Source organism: Vulpes lagopus, chromosome 1 (assembly GCF_018345385.1).
Source record: "Vulpes lagopus strain Blue_001 chromosome 1, ASM1834538v1, whole genome shotgun sequence".
Classification (NCBI taxonomy): Eukaryota; Metazoa; Chordata; class Mammalia; order Carnivora; family Canidae; genus Vulpes; species Vulpes lagopus.
The window spans coordinates 130,917,185-130,935,844 of record NC_054824.1 but is presented as its reverse complement, the minus strand read 5'-3'; the positions used below and the strand labels follow the sequence as shown (position 1 = coordinate 130,935,844).

General features: G+C 37.1%; 1 protein-coding gene across 25 annotated transcripts in view; it reads right to left on the bottom strand.

Moving 5' to 3' along the window:
- Positions 1-18,660, bottom strand: part of DTNA (dystrobrevin alpha) — a 356,943-nt gene that overhangs the window by 242,098 nt on the left and 96,185 nt on the right. For 6 of the 25 annotated variants that reach the window (XM_041746622.1, XM_041746603.1, XM_041746664.1 and 3 more), the window contains exon 1: positions 13,912-14,134. The exons of 2 other annotated variants lie outside the window; for them this stretch is intronic. The gene's annotated coding sequence lies outside the window, so the exon portion shown is untranslated. Of the gene's footprint in view, positions 1-13,911; positions 14,135-14,288; positions 14,375-18,660 lie in introns of those variants that run through there. 17 more of the 25 variants (XM_041746648.1, XM_041746652.1, XM_041746659.1 and 14 more) reach the window with 7 other exon arrangements.

Sequence of the window (18,660 nt, the reverse complement as noted above, 5' to 3'; positions counted from 1 at the left end):
CACTTAGAGATGTCTCGGCATTTACTCTTAGCACAGTCAGTTCAAGGTTAAATCTTTTGGCAGCTGCCTAAAGTGCCGATATTCTGTGTGGTTGATTGAAGAAAGATCTGTATGTTTAAACAGCAGGGGAAAAGGCAGCAGAGCTGACATTCTATTGGAAAATTTAAGAAGCCTGACTTATATTCTCACATAGAGATGGGTCACTCTAATATACAAAGAGATGGATAAACTCTCTTTCAAAAAAGAAGAAAGAAGTTCTCCATCTGATCTTGTGGTTTCCTAAGTCCCAGAAAGCATGAAAGAAACAATTTGGGCCTAGAAATTTTTATAAGTAGTTCCCACAATTACACTGCCTGAATTCACAAAAGAATACAAGAAATACTTTTGTTAGATAACTGAGGATCTGAGTAGAAAGACATACTGATGGGCCCTCCTAAAGTGTAGATGCGTCAACTGACCTAGTAGGGCTACTTAGTATTGTTCATTTGAATATTAGAGGATGTGTATTTCATTTTTAGTGTTGCTAATGTAAAGTCTTTCTTCCTGGTAGCAATTTGTAAAGGCCACTTCTGATTGTGAGAGAAAAAAATCATACCATCATCATAGCTCAGGCTGCCTATATTTTTGTAGGGTTGGATAGATGAGCATGTCTCCAATTCACCTAAATACCAATCCAGTTATTAGATCTATCAAATGAGGAGGATATGGCATAGCTCTTTTTTAAAATTTGAATCTGCAATTGAGTCTGTCAAAAGAGCATGCTTGGGTAGCTCCATCACAGATTGGGGATGCATTCTGGGTTTCTCCTACTTGGCTCATAGCCACTTATGATTCAAATCACAGGGTTTTAGAGTCATAGACAGTTTCAGATTTACATTGCTATGGTCCTCCATCTTGCGCTTCATTATTTATTAAACAGAGCCACCTAAAAATAATCTTCCCTCATCGAGTATCAAAATGGTACCTCTTTAGCCTTTCTCCTAGTTGATCTATGCACTTCTGTATCTTCTGGCTTATTGATGCTGTGTGTTGGTGATGAAATGTCCAGTAGGACTCCAAAGTTTGAGTGCTTAAAGAAGATTGCTACAAGATGTCTTACGGCCATGAGAAGAGATAGGAGGGACACTTTAGGACAAACACCTCTGTGCTAAGAGTGCTGCCTACAGTGACAAGCATTTTTCCCATCTCTTTTAGTAGGCATTTGCAATATTTCAGAAGAGTTGAAATTATGAGAAGATGATGAAGTGAGTTTTCTTTTTTTATATATAAGCTTTGCTTAAAATGTCCATTTGGGAACAAGGTTAGAGAATATTTGGCTTGTAACAAATTAATCTAAAAACAATATGGAAAACCTCTCCACCCCGGTGGTGAAAATAATATTCCATCTAAGTAGCTATTATGAGAAGACTATTGCAATATTCTCTCTCTTCTCTGCCTTCATTCTTGCCATATTTAAAATCATCATCCAGGGTGATCAACTTCTTGTAACCCTTAGTACCTAGAGCTGTGCTCTCAAACGAAGACAATTTGTAGTCAAAGGAAGCTCTAAGGCAGACCATTAATGTGGTGGGAGAATGAGAAACAACTGAATAGACATGGTGCATTTCTCAATTTGGAGAAAAAGACTTTGATACCAAATGAAACAGAGGTTTCTTAGGAGCAAAATACAAATACACAAGAATTCAAAGAACTTGATATACATGCCAGACCATTTTGAACTCTGGCTCTATATCCTCCTGTGAGTATGTATTTATTCTTTTTATTTTTTCTATTTATTTATTTATTTATTTATTTATTTATTTATTTATTTATTAAATATTTTATTTATTTACTCATGGGAGACACAGAGAGGCAGAGACATAGGCAGAGAGAGAAGCAGGGTCCCTGTAGGGAGCCTAATGCAGGACTCATCCCAAAACCTCAGGATCACGACCTGAGCCATAGGCCACTCAACCACTCAGGTGCCATTCATTCATTCATTTATTCACCTACCTACCTACCTACCTATCTACCTACCTTTGGGGAAGGGGTTTGGATTTCAGAAGCACTAAATGCTCTAAGAAATGGAGAAAAAAAACAAATAAACCTTGGAATGACATAAAGGCCTTCCTTATCTGGGTACCCACTGACCTCTCCAAACTCACCTCCTTTCACTGTATCATCAAACTCTAGAACACCAAATAGCTGAACGCTCCTCTACGCACCTGTTTCCTGTCTTTGCTCATGCTAGTTTTTCTTTCTTTCTTTTTTTTAATGATAGTCACAGAGAGAGAGAGAGAGAGAGAGAGGCAGAGACACAGGCAGAGGGAGAAGCAGGCTCCATGCACTGGGAGCCCGACGTGGGATTCGATCCCGGGTCTCCAGGATCGCGCCCTGGGCCAAAGGCAGGCACCAAACCGCTGCGCCACCCAGGGATCCCCTCATGCTAGTTTTTCAATCTTGAATGCTTTCCCATCTTTCTTCATCTAGGTAACTTCCACTTAACTATCAAGATCCAATATTGCTGTCACCTCTTTCAGGACCTCTCTGAACACTCTATCGTTTCCTACATTATGAGGAAACTGGCACCATATGTACCTGTCTTCCTAGGGCACTCCTTAAAGACAGGGACTTGGCAAGGTGTAGGTCATTTAAAACATCAAATACAGGAATGTCTTACTCTAATACACAGGTTGTGGATCATGAAATTTTGACATGAGTCTTGATTATGACATGATTGTTTAAAAAAAGCACATGGTTCATTTCTCTTTTATTGTGATTTTTTTGTTGTTGTTGTTGTGAAAGAGTGACAGGATACAGTAAACTAAATCCAATTTTTCTTTCATTTTGTACTTAGAAAATAGCTACCAAATTATGGGGCGGGAGGCTATATAGACTTTATAGTGCCAATGTTTAAATTTCTTTTACTGAAATTGCAGTTATATCAAATAGAGTTCTAATGCATTCAAGTAAAAAAATCTGAGAGCCCTCCAGTGGCCAAAACAGTATATGCAAATACAGTCATTGATTCAATATCCCTCCCTCCAAAGAGTTTAAAACATTTCCAACAGTCTTGCTGCCATAAAAATGCGTGCGCTGATTATTTTCTGATAACACTATTACATTGAATTTCCTTTTAGCAGTACAGGAAAACACATGTTTACCCATACCATTTAAATAAACCACAGAATATAGTGGCTCAATCCACTCATTTATCAATGAGAGATTTTGAGTAGTTTCTAGAATGTAACCATGTAAGGGCAAATCTGAATCTTGTCCAGATATGAGTAATTTAATTCCTTCCATGGCAGCTATTGAAAGAAATGCGGTTGTATATTAAAACCACTCAAGATAAAGATAAAGAAAGGATCTAGTCAACCCTAGCTGTGTCTGCTACTTCTGTGCTCCCCTTAAGCACAGAATTGTATTTTAATGTGTATATTCTTAGACTTGTAAAAGCATAGTGTGTGTGTGTAGATGTGTGTGTGTGTTTCTAAATTGTAATTTTGATGGTTTACCTAAGAAATGTGCTGGCTTCTCTTTTAGCAAATGCATATCTAACTAAGCCAGGCAGCAGCACTTTCCTTTACTTCGTCTCTTGTCATCAGATTACCAGGAATGGTTTGGCAGAAAGCCTGGAGTAATGTCTCTGCCTTGAAAATTGTCAAGCTTTAACATTTACCCAAATGCTGCAGCACTGAATGGTAAGGGTATTTTGTTTTGTTTTAATTAAATCCTGTATTACCTTATTAGAAAGTAAAGCTTGCTTTAAAAAAGCCCGCACACATTTAGATTCATACATATGGTGTTCAATAGAGGATTAAGATTCTTTTCGCAAATATAGAATAATATACTTAATTATTATAGCCCAAAATCTTTATAGACCACCCCAATAGACCTGCGCTTATTTATTTCAAAAAGTTAGCAAAATCAGACGAGAAACACTAAAAAAAAAAAAATCACAGCCTTTTATTTCTTAGAATGTTTTCTAAATGGTTTAGAACAGAAATGTTCATTGGTTTCCCTTTTGTATGATGATGTCTAAAGACTTACACTTCAGTGTTCCTAAGTTAAAAAAAAAAAAAAGTCAAGTTCAGCTAGTGTCTATGAATGACCTTCAAGAAATTCAGCCTACTGCAAGAAATGTTATGGGCAATTCTCAGAAAGCATGCTCTCATGAAGTAAGTTATTGCCTAAGACAAAAATGGGCATTTCTGGAAGCTACATTGTGTCTTTGAGGCCACTGGGGTACCATTTAGGAGACTGAAGCAATAATTTACCCTTGTGCAATGAAAAATGTAATGTAACTTGCACACCAGGATCCTTTGCCTCATTAAGTTAAACACTTCCCTCATGTCATTTTAAAGGAGAGATTATAATACTGTAAATCTAAGTAATTTAGATTTATGTTCTGGCGTCTGGCAAATGGTTACACAGGATATTTTTTAGCATTCCAAATGTTTTAGGTGCTAGGCAGTTTCAGAATGTAGATATAATTGACTTTGTAATTTGGCAAACAATAGAATGTTCTGCTTTGTGGCTATTCAGAGAGTTGCAAAGGAGCAGCCCTGCAGAGTTGAGAAGAGATCTTCAGATTCCCCTGCAATGGATTTTTAGAGGTGTTGCTGACATCATTATGGTTTCTGAATCTCATTAAAACCCCAGGGGAAAATATAAACAAAAATAAACCAAGGGAGAAATGTGGGCCAGGAATTGATGCTACTCACACTTTGGATTGAATGATTTTTCTTTGTATGATACAAAGAGAAGGTATATTTCCCAAGTAATTTTCTTTTTTTTAAAAAAAATGTACTGACAAAAAATTAACACTTCTAAAATGTTAGGAGGAGAGTTGAAATGTTGATAAATAAAAAGCAGAATATTACAGGAGTAAATGAGGTGATGAAAGGACACACGCTCCCTGTCACACCTGAACACTCTGATAACCAATCAGTAAAACTCATATCTAGAATTATTTTTTTACTAGAATTCCTGATAGTTTAAAAGTTCATGGAGCATTCGTTTATTTTAAGCAGTCACAGCACTTAGCTGAATATAATGTTCTAAAAAAATAGACATTTTGTTTGTGTTAGTCTATTACCCTTCTTGCACCAAAAAATTTCCATAGCTGGTAACTTTCATAGAGCATCTTTTGAAACCCAACAATTTCCTTTTCCTTTTTTTTTTTTTTTTTAAGATTTTATTTATTTATTCATGAGAGGCAGAGGGAGGAGCAGACTCCCTGCAAGGAGCCCTATGCGGGATTCAATCCCGGGCCTTAGGATCATGCCCTGAGCCAAAGGCAGATGCTCAACCAGTGAGCCACCCAGGCATCCCTTTCCTTTTCCTTTTAAGCGTTAAAGTTTTTAAACTTAAAGGAGGTGAACAACAACAACAAAAAATCAAGAAACAAATGTTGAAGATTTCTCTTCACGAGGTCTTCATAAAGAAAGGATAACTAAGTCTTAGAAATTAATAGTGTGTAGTCACATTCTAAAATGGAATAACAGTTTTAGATATTTGAATGAAATAGGTAAAATCCTTGTGGAGTTCTGGATTCTGATGAATACAGCCAATCTCTTTATTTGTGGTTGCATCACAAATTATATGCTGACTAAAGTTAAAAAAAATACTACTGGATGCCCTTTTGGTTCAAAATTTAATTTCTGTTGGTACTTAAAATCAATGGCATTATCAGGAGAATACAAAGTACCCAATAGTAAAGATATTTGAAAGTCCTTTAAAATTCTCATCTTTACGTTCTAAAATACTACATGAGCTGCCAGATTATCACTTTTAATTATTAATACAATGAACAAGGGTTGATTTAAACAAGAATTGACCAAGTGTGTTAAAACATTAGGTTGAAAAAAAATCAGACTTTAAGAACCCCCTAATGCTGAGGTTCCCCTAAATCTCCAAGAAAGAGATATGGTATACAGCATTTTCCAAATTCACTTGACCCAGAATACTCATCTTTTTTTTTTTTTTTTTGCATATAGCATTTCCTAAAATTACTGTTTCCAAGAACATAAATTGGATTTGCTGATTTAAATTAAAATCCAAAGGCCACAACGCCTGAGTGGCTCAGCAGTTGAACGCCTGCCTTTGGCTCAGGGCATGATCCTGGATCCTGGATTCTTGGGTTCAAGTCTCACATTGGGCTCCTTGCATGGAGCCTGCTTCTCCCTCTGCCTGTGTCTCTGCCTCTCTCTCTCTCTCCTCTGTGTCTTTTATGAATAAATAAAATATTTTTTAAAAAATTAAAAAATAAAAATAAAATAAAATCCAAAGGCCTTAAAATACTGGCTTAATAATTTTCCAATTTTCAAGCATCTCATTAATCTTTGAATTCTTCAGTTTTGCCTTGTTAGTGCTTAAAACTAAATGCAAAACAAAAAAAATAGAGTATCAGAGTGGCATAAATCCTACTCAAAATGATGCATTTCTAATATGTAATATAGATCACCATTCTTCTGGGGGCATTTTCCCTAACCATAGTCCTTTTATTTTGCCTCTTGGAAATACTGGGGGCTGGGGCTGTAATGGATTATACTCCACTGCATTTTTCTCCATTAATTTGCTATGCGTGATCAGTTCTTAAAGATGGGAAAGTGTAGAAGTAATGTTTCACTTTTTGGTCTCTACAATTTAAAGGAATTGCCCTAGCAGAGGCTCTTTTCTCTTCCCAAGGCTGTTTATGGGCAGGACTTCCTGAGAGATAAATGTAAAGGCAGGTAAATGTTAGGATTCCTAAGGATTGGAAAAGCACTGACAGGAAAGGTCACAGTTGCTCAGGAAACAGCAAAGATTTAGAGAGCCAAAAGCCTTAGTGGGATGAGCATCAAAGGACGAAAAAAGATGAAAAAACAATAGAATCAGATAGTAGGCAATTGTCTACAAACTGCCAGGGCACCTGTTCACAAGGAGTCCCCCTTTATCCATGGGAATACAGTCCCCCATTATCCGTGGGAATACCGTCTAAGATCCTTACTGGATGGCTCAAACTGCAGACAGTACTGAACCCTTGATCTACTATGTTTTTTTCCTATACATATACACCTGTAATATATTTTAGCTTATAAAGTAGGCAAAGTAAGAGATTAGCAACAATAACTGATAATAAAATAGAACAGGGGTGCCTGGGTGTCACAGTTAAGCATCCAACTCTTGGTTTCAGCTCAGGTCCTGATCCCATGATTGTGAGATCAAGCCCCATGTTGGGCTTATGCTCAATAGGAGTCTGCTTGGAATTCTTTCCCTCTCCCTCTGCCCCTCCCACTCATGCTCTCTCTCTCAAATAAAATAAATAAATCTTAAAAAAAATAATGAAATAGAACACTTTAAACAACATACTGTATCATGTTATGTAAATGTGGTTTCTCTCTCTCAAAATATCTTATTGTACTGTACTCATGCTTCTTCTTGTAATGATGTGAGACAATAAAATGCCTGCGCCAGGAAATGTAGTGAGTGACACAGGCATGAGACACAGGGACAGGCTATCTTCTGACCATTTGTTGGAAGGAAGATCACCTGCTTGCCAATCCCGGTTGACCACAGGTAATTAAAATCACAGAACGCTAAAGTGCAGATAAGGAGGGAAATACTGCCTAAGATCTGAGTCTAGATCTTTGTTCTTCTGGAGGTTTGGCACCACCTATCATCATCCATTAGCACAGAATTTATTAGAAGTCTTCATAAAAATTCCAGCTTTCTCTTTTCAGGCATGTGGCAGAATTGTATTCCTCACTCAACTGAAGCGAGGTGTGACCACACAGAATGCTTTGGCCAAGGAACACGCGTCAATTCCAGGGGAAAGCAACTATGTGGAGAAAGGCCTGCAGCCCCCCCAGCACCCGCCAGTGGTAGATAATTTGCATGAGGAGGAAGAAAACCTTGGCTTTTATAAGCCAATGGGATTTAGGAGTTGTTTGTCACCTCAGGAAACCACATGTAGTATATCTGGAGCACTTCCTATGTCTGCATCTTAGCTTTATTGTATATAAAAGAAAATAACATATGTCTCTTACCTACCAAATAGTATAAAATATTGGATGCATGTGGTATAGAAGAGAGTTGTTACACTTATTTGAAGTGCTAAAAACAACATCTTTTGATGAGTAAATATGTTGCTATGAATGTGTAACAATGAACAGTCTAGGACTCTGAAGTTCAGATGCATTAGAAGATAGATTTCATCCAAAATTAATCGACATCTCTTAATACAATTAGTAAAGGCATCTGTATTCTTCAACTATGATTAACTCAGTGAATTCATCCTTTCAGCACTCATAAATCTAAGTGCTACTACATTACATAGGAATGAGGTACAAAAAGCAAAGTAAGGCTAAAAAAGAAAAATAGTAAAAATATCATTGCTTTCTTTAAAATACACGAAGCTTTACAAAGCTTTCATGACTCAGGCTGTCTCTGAGTCATCTTCACACCATATTTATCTTGCAAGAATGCAAAGTCCAACTTTATTTATGCAAATAAATGTACTTATATTTTATATTAAGGTACAACACAGTGATAAAAAGGCATGTTCCAAATAACTCTTTTTTAATATATAATTTGTTTAGGTCTCTAAACCATTCTGTAAGAGAACATCTGCTAAATATAGATTTTAAAAAAATGAAACTAACCCCAAGACTCCTAAAACTTACCCTTCTGAGAGGAAAATACTTACTGTTGAAGAAAGGCAGAGTGACTTTTTAACAAGTATGGAGATTAGCCATACAAATAAGTTAAGAATACAAATTAGAGAAAGTATAAGGGAATTTTTAAATTATATCCATTGTTTTTTTTTTTTTTTTTACTTTTTTTGTTTTATTTATTTATGATAGGCACACAGTGAGAGAGAGAGAGGCAGAGACACAGGCAGAGGGAGAAGCAGGCTCCATGCACCGGGAGCCCGACGTGGGATTCGATCCCGGGTCTCCAGGATCGCACCCTGGGCCAAAGGCAGGCGCCAAACCGCTGCGCCACCCAGGGATCCCATATCCATTGTTTTAACATGACATAATCCAGGGTCAGTGTCCAGTGAAGGGGACTAGATAATTTCTTAATATGGCACAGTTAAGGCAGAAGTTAGGAGCTTGGTAGAGATTTATTGAATTAATAAGACAAATTAGCTCAGCTACTTGAAAGCTATGATTTAAATCAGCCAGTTTTCAACAGCTAGTCTTACTTGTTTTTTACTGATGAGGCAAAAAAGAAAATGTCTATAATATTATATTTTCATATTTTGTGATAGAGAAATCTGGGTTCTCACCTAGACATTGACTTTGAACATTTGATTAGATTCAAAGATTTTTATTTAAAATAATATTTATTTATTTATTTATTTATTTATTTATTTATTATTATATTTACAATATTTTTTGACTGCATTCATACAAGGGCTTTTTCCTTTGTGGAGGTAGGAAAGCCCTATATAAGAAAAAATATAATCCAAGTTTCTTATTTTTCTAAATCTCAGGTGTTGGCATGTCAATGGCATATAGCAAATGTTGACAAATTTATAAATGGTCTGAGGAATATGAAATTAGTTAAACATCCTGAGATCAATAAGCCATACTTCCTCTCTCTCTAGTTCCCACTAACTATATTCAATTTTCAATAATTAAATGCAGTGTTGTTGTTGTTGTTGTTTAAATTCAGCATAGCAAATTGAGATTAACATTTAAGTCCTTAAAGTTTTCTAATGAAGATTTTCAGCCACCTTTAAGATTTAGGGTGACAATGTCATATCACATAAGCAATCAACTGCTTTCCTTCTGGCACCACCCTGATCTGAAAAACAATCCAGCGTTTCCAATGGTTCAGATTCAGGCTGTGTGCAGTGAGATTATTTTAATCTAGTTGTGTCAGGTTAACTTTTCCTATTGGTGTTACCCAGCAATGGGCTAGATTTGTTGAAACGTGTTTTCTAACTCCGTGACTTTCCTTTTTATTGTGAATCTTTCTGACAATATACAGGTAATTTATCACACTTAAATTTCTATGATCTCTCTCGTCATCACAATGATGTTATGGAGTCTCATTTGGCAAAAATGGAAATGGATAGCCTCTTCCCCTGCAGAAATGCAATAACCAAACAAACATTTTTTTTCAAACATGCATTTTAACTGGCTTTCCTTGACATAGAGGAACACTAATGATCACAATTCCAGAAAAAGAGTCTGAGGTCAAAAGAATAATGATGTTTACAATGAAAAAGAATAAAGTGAATAAGGAATTGTAAAAAAAAAAAAAAACTTCCTCATAATAGTTGTTTGTTCATTTCCTTAAACTCAAATTAAATAGTTTCTATTTGTCAGTTACTGAGAATACAAAAATGAGCAAGACACAGTCCCTGCCATCAGAGGATCCCAGAATAGCGGGTGAACTATACAAGTAAAGAAAGTACAAGGAAGGTGACTTACGAACGAGGTCAACCTTGAAAAAGCAGAATTTATCCACAAGGAGATGAACATTGGGTGTTTGGGGTGGGGGGTAGGTAGGTAGACTAGCACAGAGATACTATAGTGTATGGAATATTCTGGAGGCAGAAATTATGTGTGATTAAAGTGCTGGTGATAACCAGTGAAGTAGTGGAGATGGTGTTAGACAAATAGGTTGAGGCTTTGTGATAGGCCTTTAAGACATATTAAGGAATTTATTTTGAAGGAAATGGTGAATTACTAGGGATTTTTAAGTAAGGGGGCAATCCATTCATGTCTATGATTTTGAGAAGATAGGCGTGTTGGTCCTAGGGTGGGAGATGTGTTGGGGGGTAGACTCTAAATGCAGAACACCTGGGAGACCATTGTAATACCCAAGTTAGATGATGAAGAACTGAAATAGAGCAGTTGCAAGGAGAATGGAAAGAAAGGAATTTAAGATAATTTTTTTAAGATAATTTTTTAAATGTATAGATACTTGAATAAAGGCCCAGAGAAAGCAAGAGGAGTCAAGGTCAACAGCTGACAGTGATGGTGGTAGGGTGGATTAGAGAGACTGAAGAGATAACTAAGGAAAGGGGCCAGCTAGGGACAAATAAAAGGACTGCTAAATATTGTTGACAGCTCAAATAAGGTTGGGAAACGTGAATCCCCCATGCATTTGAAAATTTCTCCAAAAGTCCACAACGAAAACTACAAATCAGAAAAACTACCCAAAATCATCAATGATGTTAGCAGACTGCCTAATATCTTCCCTAGCATGAGTATAAAAAAAATGACTATAAAAGCAGTAGAGTGAATTTCCATTCTTAGGACCAGTAATGAGATAATTTGGACTAACACTCTTATTAACTAAAGTTATTGAAAATATAAAAACAGCAAAGAGCTAATAAGATAGCGAGGTTTTCACACTCAGAAATTTGGACGACCAGAACTCCAGAGAGGAAGATGATCTTTGAAAGCTTTTGCCCTTGGGCATATAAGTATCAGGAACAAAAATCTGTGAAACCAGCTGCACTTTGGGTAGCCTTACAGGTTTTGTGGGAATGACAAAGCCCATGATCCGCAGGTGAGGGTATTAATTACCTAACACAACTTTAACTTGGGACCTCAAAAGGCTGTGTCTTCCTTCAGGGTAGGAGTGAACCCCAAATAAATGATTCCTCACACAGATTTGCAGCCTTGCTTTTTACACAGGGGTGATTCAGGAAACCTTAGGTGTTGGACTTTGACAAAGAAAAATTCTGGGCTGATATTGCCCCCAGGTGCCTGGTAGAAGCAAACCAAAGTCCTCTCTGGAGGAAAATGTCATCACCACTAGGTCTCAATTTATTCTTACAAGTGATTTTTAAAATACATTTTCCAACAGATAGTCAAAGATATCTAAGCAACCAAGAAAATATGACACCATGAGTAAGACCTGGCAGGAAAAATAATAATAGAAACAAATCCAGTAACACTTGAGATACTAGGATGAGCAGACATATATTATAAAACTACATGTACTACATTCAATGAAATAAAGCCCAACCTTGACAGATTTCAGCAAGAGACTAGAAACTATAAGTGGCATGAGAATAGCAGAGTAATATTCATCCTCTCTATCAACACTATTTTGCCTCATGGTTTAAAATTCTCACATTTTAGAATTTAAAGTTTTGTGTTCTTTTTTGGCTTTCTTTTGACGCACTGAAAAAAAAACAAAACCCTATGCTGAAAAGTCTGTTATAATTTTATTTATGTATTTATATGATATAATTTATTTATATATACTTATATATAAACTTATAAAATTTATTTATATATTTATATAAATTATAATTTATTTTATTTATTTATATATTTATATGTATGATTCAATCAGAAATATATTAGTTGAGTAAAAGATAAGTCCACCATGAAGTGTTTTTGTGCATACATGTGTGTATGGTGGGCACACACCAGCTCCCACTCACAAATTTCTTGGAAACACCTATGATTTCTGCCAGGCTCACTCCTACTATCAACAGGTCAGGATTCAGCTGGGTGAAGCAAGGGGAAGAGGAGTCAATGTCACCAGGGAAAATTTACAAAGGTACCATCCGCTTGTGGAGAAATGAAATGAAAATTCACTGCAACTTTCCGGAAAGTGGGTCTTGACTGCAAGAAAAAAGAAGAATACTGAGCAGTGACATTCATCAGAGGCCCGGAAGGTGGAGGAGGACTGGAAGGGGGGAGAAAGTGGGCAGAGAAAGGAGGGTAGGAGCGTCAAAACTGAGCCCTGTCAACTTCACATTTTGTTTTGGTCTTGCTAGATTATTTGGTAGTTGTAAAATCAAATGATTCTACCAATATGATGCCCCGTTATCATTTTAGAAGAGTAACACACGATATTATTTATTCTTATCAAAATTGAAAGATCCGTGTTAAGTCATTCATCGTTTGTACTTAGTTTAGCTGACTTAGTTCATTAGAATCTGGTCTGACAGAGCAAAATCCATCCAGTTACGTTTAACAACTAACTGTTCAGCCCCACACTGTGATAAGAACGTCAGCAGATTCATTTTCCCCATATAAAGTAGAATTTCCAATTCACACCATGTCCTCTGTGACTATTATGGACAGTATTTATTCAGAAGGAATGCTGTGCAAGTTTGGGAAAGCTGTCTCTAAGAGCAGAGCTGAGAGGTCATTCGACAAAATAAGAAACAAAACCTATACATGGTCAAAACATGAAGAGAACTGAAGTTTGTCATTCTTTCTTTTAAAGAAAGAAGTTTGAAATCCTTAAAACACAGCGTGGTAATAGCAAATTAGACCACTCTCCCTCCTCCACTCTCAAGCTCCATATAATCAGAACGCCTCCATTCACTTAGCAAATATCAGCTTTTTTGGAGGAAGAGAACCTGCTTGGAATTAATGAGGCGACACCAAAAAATAACTTCTATTAATAAATTGTTCTCTTCAATGGAAAACTGCTTATTTCTCTCTCTCTCTCTCTTTTTTTCTAAAGGTTCCTTACACACTTCATCTCACCTTTGGGTAACCTTTTTTCCCCTTCTTTTATTTATTTTCCTTTTTCATTTTTTAAATTAGGAAGTGTCATGGTGCCATGCAAGGAAATCTCTCCATCTCACAATAAAACATTGCATCCAATGACATCATAAACACAAGTAGCATTCACTGGGTGTCGACACAGAACTATGGACATTGTAACTCAATAACTGCAGGGTGTTTAAGGAGTTAATGGAGGGAAATGTCAAGTAAGGGTAATAAAGCAAAACTGAAGTGACAGACATGCAAGATAAATTTCAAAACAAAGCTGAAATACTCTTTCTTTCTGCTGCATAACTTGTAACACGCCAACTATCTCAAGAAAGGTAAGAAAGTCACAGTCTTGGAAAAATCTTCATGATCACTTTTTCATTTACACAGATACAAAGAAAAATTCAACATTAACCTTCTCAGAGAAGCGATGAGCCTTAAAACCAATCTTTTCACTTACCCTAGAGTATGTACACCATGAGCTCCTAAATCCTTTTAATTCCAGGACATCGAGACCATACATGAATTCTTAGCACAGACACTTGAAAAACGAACTTTGACTAAATTGTTAATTACTACAGAGATCATAACAGAACTCTCTGAAATTCTAGGGAGTGATAGGAGTTTAAAATCCAGCTTCTAGATCCTGTATACTGTGTCTATCTTTAACTTGAAAATGATTTGGTTTCACATTCCGTTGAAGTCCCACTGGCAGATGCCTTTGGTAAGCTCACCAATGGCAGGCTTTCAAACGCCCTCCCTCCACCCCCCTCCTTCCTCTGACTGAGCTTCCGCTGCTGCTACATCGAATGCCCATTTACTCAGCTGTCTTTTTACCTGTCTCTGCGTGGGTAAAAGGAGATGCTTTCATTGATGGCTATTACGGAAACACTTGGAAGCTTAAGATCAGCCTGAGGACTCACTGTGCTTTCCCTCCTGCCATCCCCTCCCCCTTCTTACTGCCAGAAACCAACTGACTTCCAAACTTGGCTGTCTGAAAAAGAATGTTCTCTGATTGGCATTCCTGGAAGCAGAAAGCAAAGCAGCTCAAGTTTTGTTCTGTTGCTCTGCATGAAAAACTTCCCCAGGTACACATAGTACAAGCGAGTAAGTTTCCTAGATTTTTTTTTTTCATAACTTTGAGGAGAATGGAGTGAATATTTGGGGGCATTACATATATCTTTGATGTCGCCATAGCATTTCAGTTTTAATATCTACATATCATTTTACCCAAAATGGCTCTGCGTGCAGTAAAAAGTGAAATGGCAAATCATGTGTTAAAAGTTGAATTTCCTTATTAGTAAATGAGTTGGGACCCATTCGGGGAAGAAACAGTCACGCTGCCTGCTTGACAGTATTCTGGAGCGCAGCTGTTCAATCTGTGGCTTTTCTGTGAAAGAAAACCTTGTTCAGAAGAATTGTGGAAAAACTGATTTCAATTATCCTATATTTTATATTGCAGACAGCAAGAGAAGAGGGTGCAAAAAAACATTTCTATCTCCCTGTCAAGTCTTCTTTTCCAGGATTGTCTTGCAAACTGGTGAGAACTACATGCACACACACACATGAACAAAGCCTGAGTGAATCGAAATGAGAAAAAGATACGTTTCCTCAAATAGGGTTGGACAAGGATTAATAGTGTACAGTCCCTTCAAGTTACTACTAATAAACTTGTGTTTAATATTTACTTTCTAGTTACAGGGGCCAAAAGATTTGCTGTTGCTGCTGCAGATGACCTACCTCTCTGTGTTTAAAATAGTGAATTTATTGTATGCCATTTTACGGACCAGACAACTTCTTAAAGGACTTGATAAAGGTTTTATAATTTCAGCAATCAGACAAGCTACAACCCCACACATTTTGGCTTTCCAAATTTCATCTGGCTGTGGCTGCCAACTCTGGGCAACTGTCAGCTGGCGGGGCTCAGGGTTGCGGTGTGATTGCAGCTGCTCCTTGCAACTTGTACAGACATCTCAGAAATATTCAACAGCAAAAGGTTGACTCCAACTAAGAAGGCTTTCACATTGTTTGTTCGTGGTTGGTTTTACATTTTCTGTTCTAGGTGATCTTGTACCACATCTGAACAAGACCATGTTTGGGAACCATGAGTGAACATTTGATCAACTGGCATCAGTGTTTCTTAATTTACTTTGGGGATATTTTGATGCCCAATACAGACTGGCCTCCTACCAGCTTGCTCACTCCCTAAATTGTTACTAGATGTCCTTTAAAAAAAAATAAAAGAAGTTGGTAGAGGAGGAAGAAACTTTCCTTAGTCTTATTCCCGAAGCTGATTGTCTTAAGGACATTTCAAGCGATGTGCAATGCTAAGTAGGCATAACCAGATGACTTCAGAAATAAATAGAAAACAATAATCACTCACCCAGAGAGCACATGTCCCTGTCCCCATGTGTCTTCTCTGTATCAAAACACTCCTCCCCAAGGCTAATGGATGGTGTCAAAACACATGTGGACTAAGATAAGAGTCAGGATTGGTGGTAGGCCATCTGGTTCACATTCAGCCACACTATTTGCCTATGTTTTATCTCTGAGTGAACACTAGCATGTAACTGTGCTCAAGAAATGTTTTTTGAAACTGAATAACTGTTTATGTAAAAGTATATATTTCAACTTATGGAAAATGGTTATGTGTTGGCTCACTGCGTATCTATCTTAAAGGTTTTGGGGGAAAATTATCTCTTTTCAAGCCACTAACCAAAAGATTATATGGAAGTTATATTAGGTACTGAGTACCTTTACTGAAGGAAAAGAAAATCATAAATTTTGTGTCTGTGTGAGCGATTAGCTCTAAACACCAACATGGAAAATATTGCTAAGATCATTCCTGCTGAGCTTGTTAGCTTCTAAGAAAAATAGAGAAAAAAGGAAATGTTGGGTCCTTCTAATATTTCATACTAGCTAGTGAATTGTAAAAAAATTTCCTTATTGAATTGTTACTAGCCATTCCTTATAAATATGACATTTATCAATCAGATATCTTCTTGGGTTAACAACCTTATCTTCCCTTATATTTAAGCTGTGCCAATCATGGATATTCTAGAACAGTCTGCATGAGTCCAACCTCGAGGTTGAGTGAGCACAATGGGAATTTTTTGCTTTTCTTTTCTGCCTAACCTTCACAAGGTAATTGATAAGATTTATAATTGATAGAATTCAGTCTTATCATGAGTAAATGTTATTTTTCTCTTTCATAAGCACTAACATGAGAGTTAGGATTTGATCAGAAAAATAGCTTGCAGGGCTTGCTTCCAAAGAAAACTGGGCATGTAACAGGCAAATCAAATACCCTTGATTTATCATGAACAAGCAGTTAATCTGTGCTTCATTCTCCAGAAATAGACTGTATTAGCACAGTTCTGTGGATGGCAAATGCTGATAGCAGGATCCTTACTGAGGTGAGTGAGTAAGGTGTTCAAACATAGATCTTAGTTGATCTGATACACATCATGTGTATGAAGAATCTAGTCATTGAATAACAAGTGATTCCTGATATTTTTTTCCTTGTTAGCATCCTTAAGAGACTAGAATAGGCAAGTTATCAGGATAATGGATTTGCCAATGATTTTTTTTTTGTTCTTTTGCATATTTTTTTTTTTAGAAAATAGACACTACTTACTATATATTGAATATTTGTGTCCCCCCAAAATCCATATATTGAAACATAATCTACAATATGATGGCATTAGGAAGTGGGGCTTTTGGAAGTTGATTAGGTCCTGAGGGTGGTGCCCTCGTTAATGGAATTAGTGCCCTTCAAGCAAGACCTCCAGAGAGCTCCTTTGTCCCTTATGCCATGTGAGAACACAGCAAAAAGACGGCCCTCTGCGAACCAGGAAGTAGGCCTTCACCAGACATTGAATCCGTTAGTGTCTTGATATTGGACTTCCAGCTTTCAGACTGTGAGAGATCAATTCCTATTGTATATAAGCCACCCAGTCAATGGTATATTGTAATAAGAGTTTGAATGGACCAAGACAACTCTACAAAAATGCACTGGCGGGGGGGGGGGGGGGGGAAGGCGAATAGTTTTTTTTTTCCCTAAGGAAAATTAATGAACCCAAGTTGCAAGTTGCAGGTTTTTTTTTTTAGACTTTATTTATTTATTCATGAGAGACATAGAGAGAGGCAGAGACATAGGCAGAGAGAAAAGCAGGTTCCATGCAGGGAGCCTAATGTGGGACTCGATCCTGGGACTCCAGGATCATGCTCTGGGCTGAAGGCAGGTGCTTAAATGCTGAGCCACCCAAGTGTCCCTCTTTTTGAAAGTAATTAAAACAGACATGGTCCAAGAAAAATTAGAAAACCATACATTAAAAAAAACATTAAAAAACAGTCTCTAACAAAAAATATGGAAGGGATTCAAAACAGCAGCATACTGTGTATATTATTATTAAATGTCAATCAGTTAAAAAATTGGATGAAATGGGCACTCATTTTTGCATGCATATGGTGTGAAAATAGCCCTAATTATGGAAAGGGACATATGTCATAAATATACTAATGATAACATCATATTTGGTAGAGTAGCTGGGAACAACGATACTTCTGATGACAACAAGAAGACAAGACCTAATGCTTAGGTTAAAAATCATGGCATATAGGGACCCCTGGGTGGCTCAGAAGTTTAGCACCTGCCTTCGGCCCAGGGCATGATCCTGGAGTCCTAGGATCGAGTCCCACACTGGGCTCCCTACATGGAGCCTGCTTCTCCCTCTGCCTGTCTCTGTCTCTCTCTCTCTCTCTCTCATGAATAAGTGAATAAAATCTTTAAAATTTTTTTTTAAAAATAAAAATCATGGCATAAAAATGTCCATGCATCATGATTTTCTACTATGTTAGAACTTCTGTAGGCATTAGATGGAAAGGTAAAGACTAGAAGAAAGCCTATCAAAAGGACTTATGGGTAAAAACATCCCCCCCAAAATATTCAAACAAGAATAATTGTAGCTTTTCCTCATTTTTATTCTCCTTCTGGCCTGTGAAGAGGCATCTCTATTTCTCTTCTTTGGGTCTGCTGAATGGTAGATGGGTTGTTGAGGGGAGGGAGTGGAAGGAGAATGAGGAGGCTCTTCAATGTGGACATGGACACAGATGAAGCTGTAGGGGGCTTATGTTAATTTTAAGATGGGTATGGAGGGAAAATACCCAAGAAAAAGAGTGATCCTGAGGTACCTGGGTGGCTCATTTG